Source organism: Herpailurus yagouaroundi, unplaced genomic scaffold (genome assembly GCF_014898765.1).
Source record: "Herpailurus yagouaroundi ecotype Mexico unplaced genomic scaffold, PumYag 142, whole genome shotgun sequence".
Lineage (NCBI taxonomy): Eukaryota > Metazoa > Chordata > Mammalia > Carnivora > Felidae > Herpailurus > Herpailurus yagouaroundi.
In genome coordinates, this window is record NW_024412397.1 from 18,563,525 (window position 1) to 18,583,545 (window position 20,021).

Here is a 20,021-nt window from a genome sequence, read left to right on the forward strand (position 1 = left end):
ATTAATTTGATCAACATATAAGCATTTTTTAATTAATGCAGAACACGCTTGACAGAAAAGTGACAGTCTACATGGTATGATCTGAAGGACTGATGGTTTCTGAACTTTTTGCTGAAAAATGGTCCTTTCCTTAGCTTGCAATGGCATTTGAAGTTTTCATCTCTTTTCATTTCTTTAAGTGCAACCACTGAAGACCTCGTGAAGAAAGCAGTATGCTGGAAAGACACATAAAATCCACCATCGAGACTTCAGCACTAAAGCTCCCATTGTATTGTTCCAGTACAGAGCAGCAGGTAAGGAAATGGAACACAGCAAGGATGCTTTCAGGTACTCTACCAAAGCTGATGTGACACATGGCCGCTGTGGTGGGAATCAGCGTCTTAACTTAGGTATGAGTGAGTCTTACAGTGTGATGTCAATGTAGATCATTAACGTGAAGAAATATTTTACGATAGAAATCGGGGCACCTGGGTGGCTCAGTCGGTTGAGTGACTTTGGCTCAGGTCGTGATCTCATGATTTGTGAATTTGAGCGCCGTCTTGGGCTCTGTGCGGATAGCTCAGAGCCTGGAGCCTAATTCAGATTCTGTGTCTCCCTCTCTGCCTTTTCTTGCTCACGCTCTGCCTCTCTTTCCTCTCTCTCATTCTCTCTCAAAAATAAACATTAAAAAATTATAATAGAAATGAATTTAAAAATTTTTGCAGTATGTTATTTTCATGTCTTGTTCAAATAATGCAACTCAGTGTCCTTGGTAGTTATTACAACTGTTTACATGAGAGCAAGTGGTGACTTATGCCTGGCTCTTAGTCCCGCGGAGAGGAACCAGTGGCGAACAGTTCCTGGCGTGGCCTCTGGAGCAGTTATTTGCATGCGGGGAATTCCAAGTTTCACAAAGGAGGCTGGGTTCTGGAAATTAATGCATACTCAGAAGGCCTCATTGGGGAGTGAGATCTGAGATGGCTCTGGAAAAGAAAGCTGTTTGGCTGACTGATGCACTGGGGGTACTAACATAGATAAAGAGAAGGAGATGAAGGAAAACAGTTTCAGTTACAGGAAAGGAATACAGGATCTGGGGCCGGTTAAAGAGGAGATTAGGGGCACCTGGGTGGCTCAGTCGGTTAAGCGTCCAGCTTCAGCTCAGGTCGTGCATGATCTGTGGTTCGCGGGTTTGAACCCCCCCATCAGGTTCTGTGCTGACAGCTCGGAGCCTGGAGCCTGCTTCAGATTCTGGGTCTCCTCTCTCTGCCCCTCTCTCACTCATACTCCATCTCTCTGTCTCTGTCTCTGTCTCTCTCAAAAAAATAAACATTAAAAACAATTTTTTTTAAACAGAGAGGAGGTTAAATGGGATGGATTAGATTGATGGAGTTTTTCCTAATCATTCTGATCTGGCATTTGTTTGAGTGTTCTGTGACTTTTAGTCATTGTGTTTCCTCATAATATATATGCCAACACTGAAGTGGTTCATGACCCCGGGGGGCCAAATTCATAGAATCACTTTAAGAAGACAGATAGACAGGTTTCTGACCATGAAGCTATTTGGCAACATTCAGGTCCCACTTAAGAATATTACCCGGATTTAAGATAATCCTCAGAGGATTTCGGTTCCATTAAAAATTTTGAGCACAGGATAGATGTCATCCTTGATTCCTTATTTAATAAAAATAAAGATAAATTGGTGCACACACACCAGCGCCCTGAAATCAGAGATGATTAGAAATAACTTGATTGGAAATACATTCAGACAGATAGAAATGCATTTCAAATCATTGGGTGGCGTTTCAGGTGGTTTGGGGAAATGTAGTTTCCCCTCGTCTTTTACAGTCTGATACAAACAAAACAAAACAAAACCCTCCCTTAAACAGAGTCTTTCCGAAGCTTTTGTGCTTGCAGTGTTCACAGGGTGCCAAGGCACGGTTTTGCTCACTGGTTACGGTCTTGCAGGTCAGGGGAAAGATGCTAAGTACCAGTTGACAAACACTGTGCCAGTTGTTCTGAAGTTAAAGGAAGGAGAAGGACCCCGTTTTTGTGAAGGAAATGAGGCTAAACCTCTGAGAAGATGTAAAATAGTACCTATTAGGTATATTAGGTTGTAATCAAACTGCCGGCATTTTTGCAGCGTGTTACAGTTTCAGAATAGTTTTGCAAAGCATCTCTCTCTTCGTTTGATACCAGGTGTATAGGAAGTGTGTACTGTGTTCCAGACATCATAAAATATTAGAGTAAATGACTTCCATAGGTTATTTGAGACCTTATCGACGGAGTCTTCTTAACCCTTTCTCATGTGAACTTTCTGACATTAAACGTTTTTATGTATTTATTAAAAAGTTTTTTTTAAACATTTATTTATTTTTGAGAGACAGAGCAAGACAGAGCATGAATGTGGGAGGGATAGAGAGAGGGGGTACACAGAATCCAAAGCAGGCTCCAGGCTCCGAGCTGTCAGCACAGAGCCTGATGCAGGGCTTGAACTCACGAACCATGAGATCTTGACCTGAACCAAAGTCGAACGCTTAACCGACTGAGCAACCCAGGAGCCCCTGACATTAAACTTTTTTAATGTACTATCTTTTAACCCATTCTATTTTGATCTCTGTTTATATATGCAGTCGAACATTTTGTGTTGGAAGAAGCAGGATAATTTGCAACAGTTTTTTTTAATTTTTAAATTTTATTTATTTTGTGAGAAAGAGAGAGAGAGAGAGAGCAGGGGAGGGGCAGGGAGAGAGAACCCCTTATAGATTAAAAAAAGAGACCAGTGTTTTTCACAGTCATATGCCCCCTGCCACAGTACCTCTGCTGCAAAGTGGGTCACCTGGTCTGAGGTAGTGTTTCGTGAAATCCCAAGTTGGTGGCACTCTTATAAGTCTTTGGATAGTGATAACTGTTCAGGGCTGTGCGCAGGGAAGGAAAACACACACCTGGAATAGGTATCTTTCCTAGTCAAGATGAATTGTGGCCTTTTCCAGGGTGGAAGAGGTCCAATGTAGTTGACTTGCCACCAAGTGACTGGTTGATCTCTTTGAGGGATGGTGTCATATGTTGGGTATGTGGTAGTATTTGGTGCTGGCACTTGGTAACTGAGAGCCTGTGCTATTAGACTCATTTATAGGCTTTATCCCTGCAATCATGGCTGCTATGTTTATTCAGGCATTATCCCAGCACCGGGGTGGCTGATGACAAAGATAGGCCAACTCACTGTCAACTTTGTTGTTTAATCTCTTCCATCAGAGATGCTCTGTGGTGGGAATTAACATGTACTGCAAAGATCTTCTGTGTTCATGCCCTCTCCCATAGGTCATCCAAATGCCTCTTCTCAAACCTCCTTCTCCCCAAGCTCCCAAATTATCTCCCGCCAGGCCCTGACTAACTGGCTAGGCCATTGTCCCTGAGTTAACGTATATGTAACTTCCACTTACTTTCTGCACAAAGTGGAAGACGGGTGCATCACTGGCAGCCTTGCCTCCTGGGAAGATTGCTACCCCATGCAGGCTACCCCTGCGTGTGCTGTAGTGCGGCTCAGCTTTAGGCTGAAGCGGCTCAGCCTCTTCCCTCCCATGTCTCCCAGTCCTGAGAGGCTCCCTCGTGCAGCTGTAGGCAATGGGCTGGTGCAGTCGTCCTGGAGGATTTGTGAGTTTGTGCCACCGGCCTATGCAGCCTTAGATGTTCTCTCTGCACCTGCTCATGACTGATCCCTGTTGGACCACTTCCATTTATAACCAGTTCTTCTTTTTTTTAATCTCAAAAAGATGATGGCACTATGCCGTCTAGGAAGGTTCAAAGACACAATCAGTTCTGCATTTCCTGGATTAAGGATTAAATAATAGTTGGCAAGAATAGATGCCAGGGCCAATTGCCCATAGTTGAGCTGCATCCAGGAAATTTGGTCAAGGACTAAAAAGAATTTCAGAGACAACCAAAATACCCCTAGTGTCCAAACAGCTAGGGCTGGCTGAGGCTGACTTAGGAAGGAGGCAAAGCTTGTTTTTCCTTTTTATACAGTTTTGTACTTGAATGTTTTTATAGTAAAAATTGGAAAGTATGTGGGTTTTGGTGTTCAAACGACCCAGATTAAAATCTTAGCTCCATTTCTGGGGCGCCTGTGTGGCTCAGTTGGTTAAGTATCTGACTCTTGATTTTGCCTCAGGTCATGATCTCATGGTTTGTGAGATTGAGCCCCACGTCAGCATGGAGCCTGCTTGAGATTCTCTCTCTCCCTCTCTCTCTCTGTCCCTCTCCTGCTTGTGCTCTCTCTCTCTCTCAGAATAAATAAACATTAAAAAAAAAGTCTTAGCTCCATTACCTTCCAGCTGTGTGAATTATTTTCTTTAGCGTTTGTTTGTTTATCTATGTATCTATTTATTTTAGTGATCTCTACACCCAGTGCAGGGCTAGGACTCACCACCCTGAGATCAAGAGTCACGGGCTCTGCTGACTGAGCCGGCCAGATGCCTCTCTCAGGCAAATGATTTAACCTGTCTGAAACTCAGTTTGCTAGCTAAAGATTGTAATTAGTAGTGTGTACCTCCTGGGGTTATTGTGAGGGTTAAATGAGATCTTTGCCTGGCGTGTAGGAGTTTCCCATTACATGCTGAGCAAACGACTGGATAAATGACGGTTGTTTTGAGCTGGTGTGTGCAGAGTACCCTGTGTGGTACCTGTTGTGAAGGACAGGTGAAGGGGAGGAGGAGAAAGGATCAAGGTGAACTGGGGTGGCCTCAAGTGTCAGTCTCTGCAAGCCAGGAGGTGGCAGGTCCTGAGAATGTTCAGGTTCTCTGAGCCATCTAGAACTGTCACCCTAAATTCACTGAGCGATTACAGGGAGAGCTGGGGGTTTGTGCAGAGGGAGTGAGAATGATGGGTGAGGCTATTGTATGGGGTGATCCTGGTGGCGTATTCATATACATTCTTGAAACACCTTGAAACTCCTCCTCTCCTAAATCCTTTGTCTTGCTTTTGAGGTCCCACCCCTCTTCTACCTACTCATTCGTTTGCTTAAACTCATCTCCTCCCCATCCTCTTTTTTCCTGCACCTTTTCCAGTGTGTTTCCCCTGTTTGGATTGTCCTACACTTCACACTTCACCTCCTCCAGGCAGCCTCCTGGGGTGAATCCCTTCTCCTTGCTATTTTGAACCAAATGCCCAGGCCCTCCAGTCAGCACAGGATGGATCTCTGCTTACCTCATTTGTGTGCTTCTCATTTCTCTGTGGAGAATTGCATTTCTGGGGAGTGGCTATCACAGTGCTCAAAAAAAAAAAAAAAAAAAAAAATACTAGCTCAATCCCTATCTGTTGGGTAATTATCATGTGTCTCTTTAGACCTTCCAACAAATAAACAGGGCAGTCCCCATGTGGAGAACCCTGATTCATTTCCAGTGTGTGTGAAAACATCATGTTACTTCCCTGAGCTTCAGTTTCATAAATTGAGAGTATTGGGTTTGATAACCGAGGTCTTTTCCAATAAGAAAAGTACATGATTCTATGAAATATGAGGCAGCAACATATGCTATCAGATCTTTGCATGGCTGGCTCCTTGTCCTTCAGGTCACTTAGTCACTCTAACACATGACCCCAGCTTTTAATTTTAGGTGGCGATAAATGCAAAGAAGAAACTGCCTGCCTTTCTCCTGTCCTTCTTTTCCTTTTTTTCTTTCCATCCTTGTTTATTTGTTTATTGTCTATCTCTCTTCACTAAAGTGTGAGATGCAGGAGTTCAGGCCCATGTGTTAGTCGTACTTGTTTCCCCAGCATCTGTAATGATGTCTGGTGCATTGTAGGTGCTCTGTAAATACTTGTCCAATGAATGAACGAGGTCCTTAAACTGGATAAATCCAACTGTATGTGAGCTGTTAGTAGCCAGACTCCTTACCATTAAATGGGAATTCTACAGTTCATTCTGTATTCCATCCAGAACTACACACAAGTTGGGCTGAGTGTGTGGGTGTCCTCATTGTGTGCAAGTGTCAGGACAGCAGGGGCCCCAGCTGCTTAGGCGTTATGTTTGCCATGTTGTTCCTTTTGACTTTATACCATGCAGTGGTTTCTTACAGCCCTGGCTTTAGGAGCCATACATGGTGACAGCCCCAGCCTCATGGTGATGACCTGAGGATTTAATTTATGAGTTCTTTGGACCAGTCCTTTCTCCTTTTGAAATAAGCCTGGAACCATTACTTGGTAAACCGTGTTGATACGTTTTCATCTCCCACTGGTTGGTTCATGACACTGTCTGGTTTATGAGGTCTCCCCAGAGACTGTCAGCTCATTTGTGCAGTGGTTCATTGTTTTCAAGGAAAAATAGTATTCACCATCAAGCATGGCTGCAGACCTTGCCCTGCTGAGATTCTGGAGATAAAACAGCTCTGCAGATGAATACTTGCTTGAACCCCAGGGCCCAGGGAGTTCAGTGCCTTTCTGAAACTCAGTGTTTTGGGTAGGGTCATTGTCTGCAACAGCTAGGACTTCCAGGATGGAAAAAAGAGTCAACTTTAGTTGAATTGTAGAGCAAGGGCAAGGGGAGGATGGGAAGATTGATGACTTTGCAGGGACTGTGTTGTGTGCAATTATCTCAGTTAATCCCCTGGCAAAACAGGAGAAAACCAATGCTCGTTGATTTAAGTACCTATATTTAATAGGCTGAGCTAGTCCCTCAACACAGACCTGGCTGACATCAAAGGCCATGACTTTTTTTTATTATACTGGGCAGTGCCCAGAACAGTGCCTGGTATATCAAGGAATCTACATTGAATGAATGAATGAATGAATGAATGAATGGATAGATGAGTGAATGAATATTGACCAAGCTTCATTTCACTTCTTTGCATTTTCTATTGTGAGGCTTTCGTTTTCATTCTACTCCAGAACTGCTGGCTACTTAACTCCCCTCTCTAACTTTGGTGCTCTCCGTGGGTCTGCCATTCTCTTAACATGCTGATCCATTTTTTACCATGTACACTGAGCTCTCCACCCTTCTAGACTTTCCAGTTTTGCTCCTACTCTTCTCAGGACCTTTGCTAGGAGGTGGGTAAAGTAATGGGTGCCTCAATGTTTATGGTGCTCCTTATGCCCTCCTTCTTGAAGAATTACTTTAACGCCAAGGTGGGTCTCTATAGCAGCTGTTTTGGGGACAAGTTGCAGTTAGGTACAGGAGGTAGACTTTGGGTGGGAGGGAGTATGAATGTCTTCCAAGTTGCTGCTTCTACTTACGCTGATGAAGCAGAATTGAGAGGGAAACCTAGGCGCAAAGAGAGTGTGTGTTTGGGAGATAGAACAGGGGGTTGAAGGATATTCCAGCTATGAGGAGGGAACCATCAGCTGGCAGACCAAGACTGTTAAGTGTCTAATGTTGAAGAGTGAACACAAAATATCTTCTCCAGACTTCTTCCCTGGATTTTAATGAGTAGGATGGGGGATTTTGTCGTCCTACCTTTAAAGAAAATGTGACTCTGTATGTTACAATCTATCCTATATAAGAACTGATCCATCATAAACAGGTTTGGAAGCAGAGCTTTGAAACCTTAAGGCCCCCAAATCACTGCATCAGCGGTGCTCAGTTCACTCCACCGCCAAGCCTTCCAGGGGTGCCTGCTTACTAAAGTCCAGCCCCATGGTCTGAGAAGTCTAGAAGCTTAGAGGGCAGCCCCTTTGATTGTTCTCAGGTAGTAGGGTTAGGAAATCCTCCTCTGACTTCCAGCCCTTAACCTGTGTGTGGCCCTCAGGAAGGGAACAGATTTAGTCCTCACTGGGAACAGCTCCAACAATCTCAGCCTGCAGAGGGTTAATTATGCATGCAGCTCTGCTTTGCACATTGAAAGGGACAAAAGGCAGGGTCGGATTAAAGTCACAGAAGCAGTGCTTTGCAGCTGATTGTCCTCTGCCCTATGTCCCTAAACACATACATGTGGGTAAAAGCTACAAACGTGGAGTGCGGTTTTTCTGTTGACTGTGTGACAGCCTCTGCCTCTGGGTCTCTGTGTCCTCATTTGGAATTTCTGGCTCTATGTCAGTGATTCTAAGCACTATAGAAATAATCCCTGCTTTCTCTCTCTCTCTCTCTCTCTCTCTCTCTCACTCTCACTCTCTCTGTCTCTGTCTCTCTGTATGTGCATGTGTGTGTGAGAGGAGGAGCAGGGTGGGGTAAGGTCTTTGGAGGGAAGAATCTCAGAGATCTAGGTTAATCTGTAATTGACAAAGGAGACCCTTCTGAAATTTGTGCACGGTCCTCAAGTAAAGTTGTTGAGCATACCATAGCCATCATCACTGAATTTGATTAATCATTGAAGATAGAGTCCAACTTTCAAATTCTCCCCCTCTGGGCACAGCATCATTCATATGTTGAGCTGGTATTTACTGAGTGTCTACTGAGTGAATAATTGTATTGCTGGTTCTGTGTGGAATGCATTATTTAAGCCACACGTGGATTTGAGATTGACCAGCAAAGAAAAGTCCGTGATATCAGTAAAATCATCATAATTGTAGCTACCATTTATCGACTACCTACTCATTAGACAGATATTGTATAATTCATGTAACCCTTGCTCTGACACCCCTCACTGTAGTAACGTCCTCGCCGAGTGGGTGTTATCAGAGGTTTCACAACAAGTATATGCCAGACCTGGGACTGAAGTCCAGGCTCTCCTGACTGTGTAGCCTTGGCTCTCTTCTGGAAGTCACATTGCCTCCCCATAGGGACAGAGGCAGGGACCAGTCACAAGGCGACAACAGCAACTTTGTGCTGAAAACACTGAATTCAGTCTAGTCCATACAGTCTCACTGAGCATGCAAACATCTCGTAGGGTAAGTTTAGTCTAGGCAGACATCATGGAGAAGGTGTCTCCTTAGCAAATCATACGAGGAAGGGAGAGTTCAGATTCATGGGGAAGTCCACTTGGGCTTGCCTTGGTTTTGGTTCGCTTAGGGATCAAACACAGCTGACAAGCGGAAAAGCTACTCTCCTTTCTGGCCTTCCCTTTTTCCTTCAGTAAGGAGAAAGTCTGACTTAAAGGAAAGGACCCTCTCCCTCTGGCCGTCTCTTTTTGCCAGTGCTGAGGTAGGAAAACCCATCTCTCCCTATTCATCTTCTTCCCTCTCCCCTCAGACTGGAGTTCCCATCCTGTACTTTGTGCTTTTCACTTAACGAATGTTAATGAGACGGCATTGTGATCACCGGATTTTATAAATATCTCATCCACAAATTGGACCACAAAACCCAAATGAGCCAGCTGAGCATCTATATTCCATGAGCCTGTGTTTTCCCCACAGTCTTAACCAAAGGATGTAAAACGTGTTCTTGCTTTGAAGCTGCTCAGGCCCATGGGTGTTAGATGCCGAGGACAACTGCTGTGTGCCTGTCCCTAACTCAAGTGGCTTGTTGGGTATGAGCCTTTCACAGAGTCCTGGGTGATGTAAGGGATTTAGGCTTGATCAATTATACCCTTTTCAAGTTAACGCTAGAAAAATGAGAAATTGATTTTTTTGACGAAACAATATTTTAGAAATTCAGGATATAAAAATGGGATTTGACCTCTCTTATCAAGTCAGCTATCATCATGATGATTACAGTCTACAATTATGCCATATTTTGTATGTCACGGCCTAATGCGATCAGCTTGTCAGATTTGTTCGGGGAGAGGGTAGAGCGATGATAAAGCATCCAGCTGTGACTGCTTTGTGGTGTGAAGGGGAGAACCTGGAAGATCCATCTTGTTCAGCAAATTTGCTGGAGTGAGCGTCCTCAGACATGGGCATCAGAATCTAATAATCCTGTTTAATTTCTCTTCAGTGATCTAATAAAGAAAAGCTGTATTGAATAACTTTTCTTGTGCTTCATATTTGTACGTGGTATTTTTTCGTGCCCCTATTATACCTAAATCGTAACAAACAGTAAGTGAGGAGATAATGTACATTGGAGACAGTGTGTTGACTCACTGATCGGTTAAATGGGATTTTGAAGGTAGGGTTGAACTCTATGCGCTTTTGTATCCTCAGTGCTGCTCGGCTCACAGGAAGGATTCAATTCATGTTCACTGAGTATCTGTAAATAATAGCCCAGCCTTGGAACCATCTGAAGAATAGTCCCCAGGCTTCTCCACTGCAGTAATATAAAAGAAATCCCAATTCTTTAAAATTTGCCTGTAAAAAATGTTGCTCGCTTTGGTTAAGTGACTTTTTGCAAGGTGGTTGGTTAGTCCAAACATTTCACTGGTAAGTGAAACAAACAACAAATATAATGGAAGGAGCACATGGGAGATTTTGTTAAAAACCACCACCATCATCACCTCCCTTCCGATATGGACACCTGAACGGCCGTGACTTTAGCTTTCCTACTGTTCATTCCCAAGTACTTCCATATTTTTCTGCACCATTTATTTAATCACTAGTTTAAAATGTCATTATCGTCATACACTGAGTTCTGGAATCTGCTTTCAGAATTTCTGTTCCAGAACAGAATATATTGACTTTTTTGTCTACTTATTCACTAATAATACACTTTTAATTATCGTAACTCTTTTATATGTTTTCACACCCTCCAAGGCTTGTAATTCATTATTAATTGTTTTTCAGTGATTTTTTTGGTTATTTTTGGGTAGCTATTTTTTAGGCTGAACTCAATAGACATTTTGTCAAGTTAACTTGTTCATGTTGTTGTTGCTGTTATTGTTGTTGTTGTTTTTGCTTGCTCTCTGCCTTCTGTTCCCAAAGTCTGGTTGGAATTTTTATCGGAACTCTTTTAAATGTATTTATTCATTTGCAGGAAAATTGACCAATTTATGATGTTACATCTCTCAATTTGATGTTGTATTTTCCGATATAGAGAAAACACTGTGTGGCAGGGAAACACCAGACTAAGAGTCAAAGCATGTGGATTTTAGTATCTGCCCAGTCATAGCTGTGTCCTGTTTTATGTCACTCTTTTCTTGTCTCAGATGTTGAAAAACATAGATACATTTACATATATGAAGCTTTATGATTTATGGTTTGCAAAATGATTTATTATCCTTTGTTTGATAGAATTCGGGTATATCCTTTCCTCAATTCTAGGATTTTGTGTCAGATAAGTGGGATAATCACTGAACATATAGAGGAATTCTAATTCTGGTTGGGAGATAGGAAGGTACAAGAGACCATTGTTCCCCCCTAAAAATAAGAGAATAAGCCATATAAGCTACAAAATCATAATTTTAAAAACTCATCACGGGTGCCTGGGTGGCTCAGTTGGTTAAGCATCCAACTTTGGCTCAGGTCATGATCTCACAGTTCATGAGTTCGAACCCCGCGTCAGGCTCTGTGCTGACAGCTCAGAGCCTGGAGCCTGCTTCGGATTCCGTGTCTCCCTCTCTCTCAAAATACATAGACATTAAAAAATTTTTAGAAAGTAAAGAAACCATCAAATCATTTTCCAAATGTGTATGAGAGTACCACTTTCTCCATGTTCCCACCAGCACTTGATGGTGTCAGTCTTTTTATTTTAGTCATGTAAAAGAGAATGCAGTGGCATTTCATGTTTTAATTTGCATTTTGCTAATGACTGGTGATGGTGAGCATCTTTTCTGGTGCATATTTGCTGTCTGTTCAACTCTTTTGATGAGCTTCTAGTGGCCACATGTAGGTTGGCATGAGCAGTTAGTATCTTAAGGAACTCCAGCCACAAATCAGGTTTGAACCAACCCATGAATGCTTTATAGTGGGCTTCCCTAAGTACATGGAGATAGTATATACTCCATTAGTTTTCGAGGGCTGCCAGAACAAAGTGCCCCAAGCTGAGTGGATTAAACAACAAAAAAGAGAACAGAAAAGATCTTAGATCAGTGCAAGAACACACACAAACAAACGCTCCATTACATGTGTAATTGGAAAAACAGAAGGAGAAGAGAGAGAAAATGGGACAGATGAAATAGTTGAAGAAATAAGGGCCAAGAATTTTAAACAATTGTTAAAAGATATTAACCTACAGATCAAAGAATCTTGAAGGACTCCAATTCAAAGGAAACCACTTCTAGGCGCATGGGAGTCAAGCTGCTGGAAACCAGAGATAAAAAATAATAATAATCTTAAACTATAGAAAACAATGAAAGAAGCACTTTAAACTACTAAAAGATAATACAAAAGCTGTCCATCTAGAATCCTGTTATCTAGTGACAATATCCTCCAAAAACTAAGGTAAGATAAAAACATTTTCAGATACTCTAAGACTGAGAGAACTGATCTTCAGCAGGGGGCACGTGGGTGGCTCAGTCCATTAAACATCCAACTCTTGATCTCACGGCTTGTAGGATCAAGCCCTCACTGGGGACTCTGTGCTGACAGCACGAAGCCTGCTTGGGATTCTCTCTCCCTCTCTCTCTCTGCCCCTCCTCTGCTCATTCTCTCTCTCTCTCTCTCTCTCTCTCTCTCAAAATAAATAAATAAACATTAAAAAAAATCTTCAGATCTGTACTAAAATAAATTCCAGAAGAAGTCCTCCAGGCTAAAGGAAAAAATGATGCCAAATGGAACCCTAGATCTTCAAGACAATTGAAGGCCACCAGAAAAGAGAATTATCTGGATAAATATAAAATACCTTTTCAAAATTATTCAATAAGTAGACACACCTATATATATGTCTGTATGTGTGTTTACATTTCTTTAAAAGAATATGGACTGCTTAACACGAAACAATAACACTATATTCTGGGATAATTAAACATGTTGAAGTAAGATATATGAGAATAAGCACACAGGTTAGGAGAAGGAACAACTGGGTTATACTGTTTTAATCTTACAATGTTAATGAAGCTATATTAATATTATTTGAAATTAGACCTTGATAAGTTATAGATACATATTACAGTTTCTAGGGCAACTACTAAAAAAATAGTAGTAAGAAATATGGCTAAGAAGACAGTAGGGGATGTAAAATGAATTACTAAAAATACTTGATTAACTTGAAGCCTGGAAGGGAGGAATAGAAAACAAAGAAAAGAAGAAACAAAAAGAGGATAAATACCAAGATGGAGAACTGAAATAGATGCATATATATGCATTAAATGCAAATTATATGAATACCCCACATAAAAGGCAGTGGTTGTCAGGCTGAATAAAACTCCTCTCTCTCTCTCTCCCTCTTTTGTAATTTCATATAAATAACATATAACAGCTTTTAAATATAAAGGCACAAACCGATCAAAAGTAGAAGGGTGGAAAAACATATACCATCCACATTCTAAGCATAAGAAAGTTGGTGTAGCTTAATATCATAAAAAGTGACTTCAAAGCAAGAGATTTGCCGGAGATAAAGATATATTATAATGATAAAGGGATCAATTCATCAAGATTTAATATTCCCCAATGTGCCTACATCTAATAAGAGAAGTTCAATATTATGACACAAAACCAATCTTCCTAAAGGGAGAAATAGACAGAGCTACACTCATAGTTGGTGATTTTGCACCCTCTCAGTTGATAGAAAAAGTAGACCAATAATTAGTAACCCTGAGCTTCTGGATCTGTGGCTGGGTGACATTGATTTTGGAAAGTTCATGGCCATTATTACTTCAGATATTTCTTCATTCTCTCTTCTCCTGATATTCTTCTTCCAATTATGCATATGTTGCACCTTTTGATACTGTCCTACAGTTCTTGGATTTTCTGGGTTTTGTGTTATTTTCTTCCCCCATTCTTTTTTCTCTTTGTATTTTGGTTTTGGAAGTTTCCATTGGCGTGTCTTCAAGCTCATGGATTCTTTCCTTGGCTGTGTCCGGTTTACTGATGAGCCCATCAAAACATTCTTTATTTTTGTTAATGTTTTTGATTTCTGGCATATCCTTTAGATTCTTTCTTTTGCTTCCATCTCTACCCATTAGCCATTTGTTCTTGAATGTTGTCTTCTTTTCCATTAGAGCTCTTAACATAATCATCATTGTTATTTAAAATTCCCTGTCTGGGGCACCTGGGTGGCTCAGTCAGTTGAACATCTGACTTCGGCTAAGGTCACGATCTCACAGTCCATGGGTTCATGCCCCGCGCATCAGGCTCTGTGCTGACAGCTCAGAGCCTGGAGCCTGCTTTGGGTTCTGTGTTTCCCTCTCTCTCTGCCCCTCCCCTGCTCATGCTCTCTCTCTCTCTTAAAAATAAATAAACATTAACAAAATTTTTTTAAATAAAAAAATAGAAAATAAGTTTCCCTGTCTGATACTTTGGTGTCTCTGTCACATCTGAGCCTGTTCTAATGATGGTTTGTTCAGACTTTGTTTCTTGTTTCATTTGTGCTTGCTTTGTAACTTTTTCTTAAAAGCCATGCATATTGTTTTGGGTACTAGGAACTGAAGTCACTAGGCCTTTAGATTTATGTTAATCTAAGATTTGGGCTGGGTTTAATATTTGCCATAATTCCAGGTACCAGAAGATTCAGTTTCTTCTAGTGTCTTTGCTTTTGTGTCCTCTTGACTTGGGGCTTCCCTAAATACCCCTCTTCAGTGAGAGTCTGCCTTGCAGGTCTTTTAGCTGCAAGCCACTGTCATTGTACTGCTATTCTCCTGGTGTGGTGGTAAGGTAGGGGAAGGAGGATCATTTTCTAGTCTAAATCTCAACCTTTTAGTGGGCCTGTGTCTCAAGGCTGTGACCTTCACAAGTGTTTCTTCAGTGGTATTCCTTTCTTCCTCTGGCCCCTGCCTCCCTCCCTGGATGCAGCATTTCCAATCTATTTTTTTGAAGCTCTGACCCCTTTGATTGCATTTTCCCCTCTTATGTTGAAACAGGAAGGCTGTAGGGGGCTGGGGTGGGAAGAATCCTCTTCCTTCAGCTGGTACACGGTTCTGGCAAAATCTTTCCCTGGAAGGTGGACCTTTGTTATAGACAAGGCTCTGGCTGAGTGCATTTAAAATTTACTCTTCCTTTCCTCCTTCTAGAGCTGTAAGCTGTAGGATCCCTTTTATATGCAGTCTAAAAATGGGGAAAGTAATCTATGGGGATAGAAATCAAGATGTGTTTGCCTCTGGGTTGGGAGAATTGACTGAAAGGGAATAAATGGAAATTTCAGGATTGATTGAAATATTTTATATGCTGCTTTGGGTGTCAAAAGTGATGGAATCGAACACGTAATATTTGTGTACTTTGTTACATGTAAATTATACTTCAATAAGAAAAACAGAAAACTCTGGCCTCTAGATATGGAAAAGCACAGTAATGTTAGCAAAGGGTGTAGAACCATGAAGACACTGATAAATGGAGATCCTAACACAGGCCTAGGTGAAGAGTTTGGGAGAGGCAAGTTGATGTCAACACTTTACTTTGTGAGCTTCTATCAGTCATTCACTTACCTGGGTTTGAGTTTCCTCCTATATGAAAAGAAGCAGCTAGACCAGATGATCAATAAGTAGGGTGATCTTATTATATATTGTCCACATCATGACATTTTTGAGAGGGAGATGCAGCTCTCTTAATAATTATGCTATGAGAAGAGTCATAAAACCCCTCCTGTCCTGGGCTGTGGGGATGAACACTCATCTTGTCAATAAGGGTCTCTAAAATGTCTCAGACCATGGGATTGTGGCAGCCTGGGGAGCAGCAGCGTGGATCTAGGAGCTTGATCTCGTGAGCTCACATAGGTTCCATTTGATCTGATGACGTGTCAGGACCTGTCACTGCCGCTGCCTGCAGGGCAGGGAGAGGGGTTTTATCAACGTTTTTATTTATTTTTGGGACAGAGAGAGACAGAGCATGAACGGGGGAGGGGCAGAGAGAGAGGGAGACACAGAATCGGAAACAGGCTCCAGGCTCCGAGCCATCAGCCCAGAGCCCGACGCGGGGCTCGAACTCACGGACCGCGAGATCGTGACCTGGCTGAAGTCGGACGCTTAACCGACTGCGCCACCCAGGCGCCCCGGAATAATAAAGACTTCCTAGTAGTAAGATATTGACACTTGTTGGCTAAAACACAGTTGGTGAAATGAAATTAATTTCTCAATAGGATGAAACATGGATCCTCCTTTCACAGGTTCTGATGACATGAGAAGAAGGGGTCTCCTTTACAGATTACCCCTCCTTTTTATTTTCTATCTTTGAAGGCAGTTTGTTAACCTCTATTTATGAAACTCATAGAGATTATAAGCTATCAGTGTCATCTCTGTGCTGCCAAAGCTTTGAAGGGACTAAGAAGAAGGTCCTAAGGGACCAGGGTTCAAGCCATTCTGAAATGTAATAACGTCACGTTGATGGAATTCACTTTACTAAGAGACATCTGACTCAAATCCATTCTCAGAAGGAATTCAGTGGGTCACACAGACTCTGATATAGGTAACAGAGACTAGAAAGTATCTGGGAGATGACTGGAAAATGCTCCAGACATTAGTGAATTTCCCTCATATCCTAGGGAGGGAGTGGGATTTAGAAAAAACACAACCACTATGCTCAGTTAGGTGGGACTGAGATCCTTATAAATAAATATGCTAATTTATAAGTAAATCCAATCTCTAAGAGGGTGAGAGCAGGAAGCCGCCTTCCAATTTTGTGTGCTGCTAAATAGGAACTCTTTGTCCCCAGATTTGCCCCGTGGGTGTGTCTTGGGCTGAGAATCAGGAGGTCTCAGAGATTCTAGTCCCAGGTCTTGCCTGATGGCCAAGTATATGGACTTCATCAGCATGACCGTGGGAGTTAGTGACCACTTTACAAGATGGTTGAGAGGAAAATGAGATAATGTTTTAAAGTCCTTTGTATACTGCCTGGTACATCATTCCATAAATTCCACTACTAGAAAGTTACTCTCAGATTCTGCATGGTGCCTCTACAGTTCGGAACCATTTTTGTGCTGCTGGATCTCTCTGTCTGTCTAGTGAAGCCTATTGACCTTGTCTCATAATTTTAAAAATACAGTTACATGGCATGTGACTATCAGACTATCAGAGTAGTAAAAACAAAATTTTTGATACAGCAGTATGTATTTCTTACATTAATGAATTAAATAAGACTTAGTGGTGACTTTAATACCTATTTATTTCAAAGTTGTGATGAACACATGATATTTGAAGATACCCGCTGAAAGTTAATATGAAATGAAAATATCTGAGATTTCTGTTGGTAACCGGACCTCAGGTATTGCTAATATTACTATGATTTGTTGCCTACTTTCATAATTGAATGAAATTTGTTAATTTTTAATTGGAGGTTAATTGGAGGTTTAATTGTACTTTGTTTCCCATTCAGATTCACGGACCTCTTGAATTCTATGTAGGGTGAGCAATTATTTTCCAGGGCTTAGAAGTTCCTGTGCTAAAATCGGGACAGTCCCTTGCAAACTGGAACAGTTGGTCTCTTAGTGAACCCCAGTTTAAGCATATCTGCTGTGGAAACTCGATGGTAAGATGTAAATTTCTTTCCTTCAGAAAGATGCCTTTCAGGCAACATATTACCCCACTATTACCTTTTCATTTATTAGGAGGAGTTAGAATTAGCTCCAGTGACCTGACTTACCAAGTGATATAGTTCCTTTAAACCTACTTTGCTTTTGCTTTTTAAACATTTTTGATTTTAATTTTCAGTGGACCCCGTTATATTTTTATTGTTGCTGTTGGAAGCTGACAAGTTAATTGCTAATTACAGCAGAACAGTGGTTATTTCAACTCTAAGCCACTGCCTTTTGATTAGAGAAGTCAGAAAGCAAAGTACAGCACAGAAGTGCACACAGGAAAGCCACATAGGGCGACTGCAGTGAGGGGTGGAGGAGATGGCTGCCCACAGGGATCACAGGGATGTAGGAAGGCACTTTGCTTCTGAAGTCCCTGTGCTTGCTTTATTTATTTATTTATTTATTTATTTATTTATTTATTTATTTATTTATTTTGCATAGTCATGCAAAGGGGCCCAGCCCAGAGTGAGAGTGAGGAAGGACTTAGGCGGAAGTCTTGCATCTGTCATTGACCAGCTGTGTGACTCAGTAGAAGTCCGTTCACTCCTCTGAGCTCCTGAAATTCCTTCTAATGTTAGTACCCTCTAGTTGTCCGCCTGAGAAGCCATACTTTTAGTGCCCGTTCACCTGGAAAGTATCATCCCTCAGCCACTCGACATCCTGTTTCTAGATGGAGGAAAGGAAGTATACTGGGGTTGCATTTTCCTCCTCACTCCTCGCTCTGAGCCAGGTCTCAAAGTACCATTAGTCATGGTTTATGGAGCTGCTGGGTCCTGTTCTGTGGGGTCCCTACAAGAAACACCGTGGAGTATTAATGGGGCATCATTGGTAGTCAGCCCAAATGGGTTATTTGGAACTCTCTGTGGAGACTGATATTCCTGTGTATGGCTATAAAAGTGAGTGGGCCTGTTGGTTTTTCCTGTTTAGCATCTATGGTTTCATTGAGCATTTTAGCTAATGAATAAAGACACCTCATTCTGGGTCCCAGTGCTTCTAGTCACACGGTCACTTATGGATAGGACTTAGTCGTAAGTAAGGCTTTAATATCCCCCGAGGGATGTTTCTAATTGTACCCTGAATGGAATATTGTGTCTTTTGGTGTGGAGGGAAAAGAAACCAAATAATCAAAAATCTTCTTCCCAGATCACCAAACTAAATGTTTATTGGAGAAAGTGTAGACAATTACAAAAAGGCACCAAAATATCACCATGCGGTGATAACCATTGTAGTGTAATATGCTGGTATCTATCCTTCCAGGTGTAGATGTGAGAGAAAAGCTGTAACAGGGTATCTAAAGGGATTTCTGAATGTATCTACTCATGGAAACTGTCTCTACTTTCCAGTGAGCCTCATTCTGAAATTAAGTAGTGTGTGCTGACTCCTCAGAGCTATTTACTTTGGAAGAAAAGACTAGGGTGGGAAATGCAAGCCTTTTTGGAGGAGCTAGGATCTGTAGCTGAGTACAAGGGGTTCAGTTGGGACAGTTTCTCTTTGGATACCATTTTGTGGTGATATCTATTTTTGAAAGGGTAAAGTCTAAGTAAGGTACTGTATTAATTTGGGTGAGGTAGGTTATGTTTTGGTAATAAATTAACTCTCATGTCTCAGTGGTTTAACAATAGAAGTCGACTTGCCTCACTTGAACACTTTTGGGAATGCAAAATCATGAAGAGATTTCTAAAGAGGCCATTTTTCTATGAGACAGCTGGGAATCTATCTGCCTGCTCTAGCTTCCTGCCTCCTTTTCTGTGGCCACTTTCTTCCTTCCCAGAGAGATTAAGTCTATTTTTCTTTATTATTTATTCTTTCTTTGTTACAGTGCTGCTGCCTGTATTATCCTTTGAGCTGCTGCTGCTTCTTCTTCTTCTTCTTCTTCTTCTTCTTCTTCTTCTTCTTCTTCACATTTATTTATTTATTTATTTTGAGAGAGAGAGAGAGAGAGAGAGAGGGAGAACATGCTTTTGTGCCAGTGGGGGAGGGGCAGAGAGGGGGAGGAGAGAGAATCCCAAGCAAGTTCTGTGCTGTCAGCAACGATACTGACTAGGGGCTAACAAACTGTGAGATCAAGACCAAAACTGGAACTGAAATCAAGAGTCAGACCCTTAACCTACTGAGCCACCCAGGCACCCCATCCTTTGAGCTTTCTCTGTGTGTCCCCAACTTAGCAGCCAAGGAGGCCAGGCTGCTAGATCCCAGAATCTAGGCTTATTTGGATAATTCTGTCCTTACATGGGCTGGGTCTTGGGGTGCTGTGGGCTTGCTCAGTCATGTCCCAAATTGCAACATCAATCCCTGCTTCAAAAACAGTGTAAGGTCTTAGAGTTGATGTTGGGTAAATGAGGACATCCCCAAGCTGGGAGCTGAGTAGGAGAGGGACTGTTGGGAATGAACATGTGAGGAAGGTCAGTGTGGTCAGAAGGAAAGCACATGTGGAGAACTACCCTGAAGGAGCATGCTGGGGCCATTTAAAGGGGCTTCCAGAGAGTTAACTCTATTCACAATGGGGAAATAGTCTAGGCATGCAGCATAGGGAACATAGGGAATTACAAAGGTGAAAGAGAATGACAAAGTTCTCTGGTCCCTTGTCCCTGATTGGCAGCTCATGATTCTTTTCTTTAGAGAATATCCAGGTCAACCCAACCCT

At 41.9% G+C, this 20,021-nt stretch overlaps 1 long non-coding RNA gene across 2 annotated transcripts in view; it reads left to right on the forward strand.

Moving 5' to 3' along the window:
* Positions 1 to 20,021, forward strand: part of LOC121032890 (uncharacterized) — a 253,659-nt gene that overhangs the window by 24,430 nt on the left and 209,208 nt on the right. The window contains exons 2-3 of one of the 2 annotated variants that reach the window (XR_005791578.1): positions 180 to 293; positions 6,435 to 6,445. This is a non-coding gene — a long non-coding RNA (uncharacterized LOC121032890). Of the gene's footprint in view, positions 1 to 179; positions 294 to 6,434; positions 6,446 to 20,021 lie in introns of those variants that run through there. The other variant, XR_005791577.1, reaches the window with a different exon arrangement.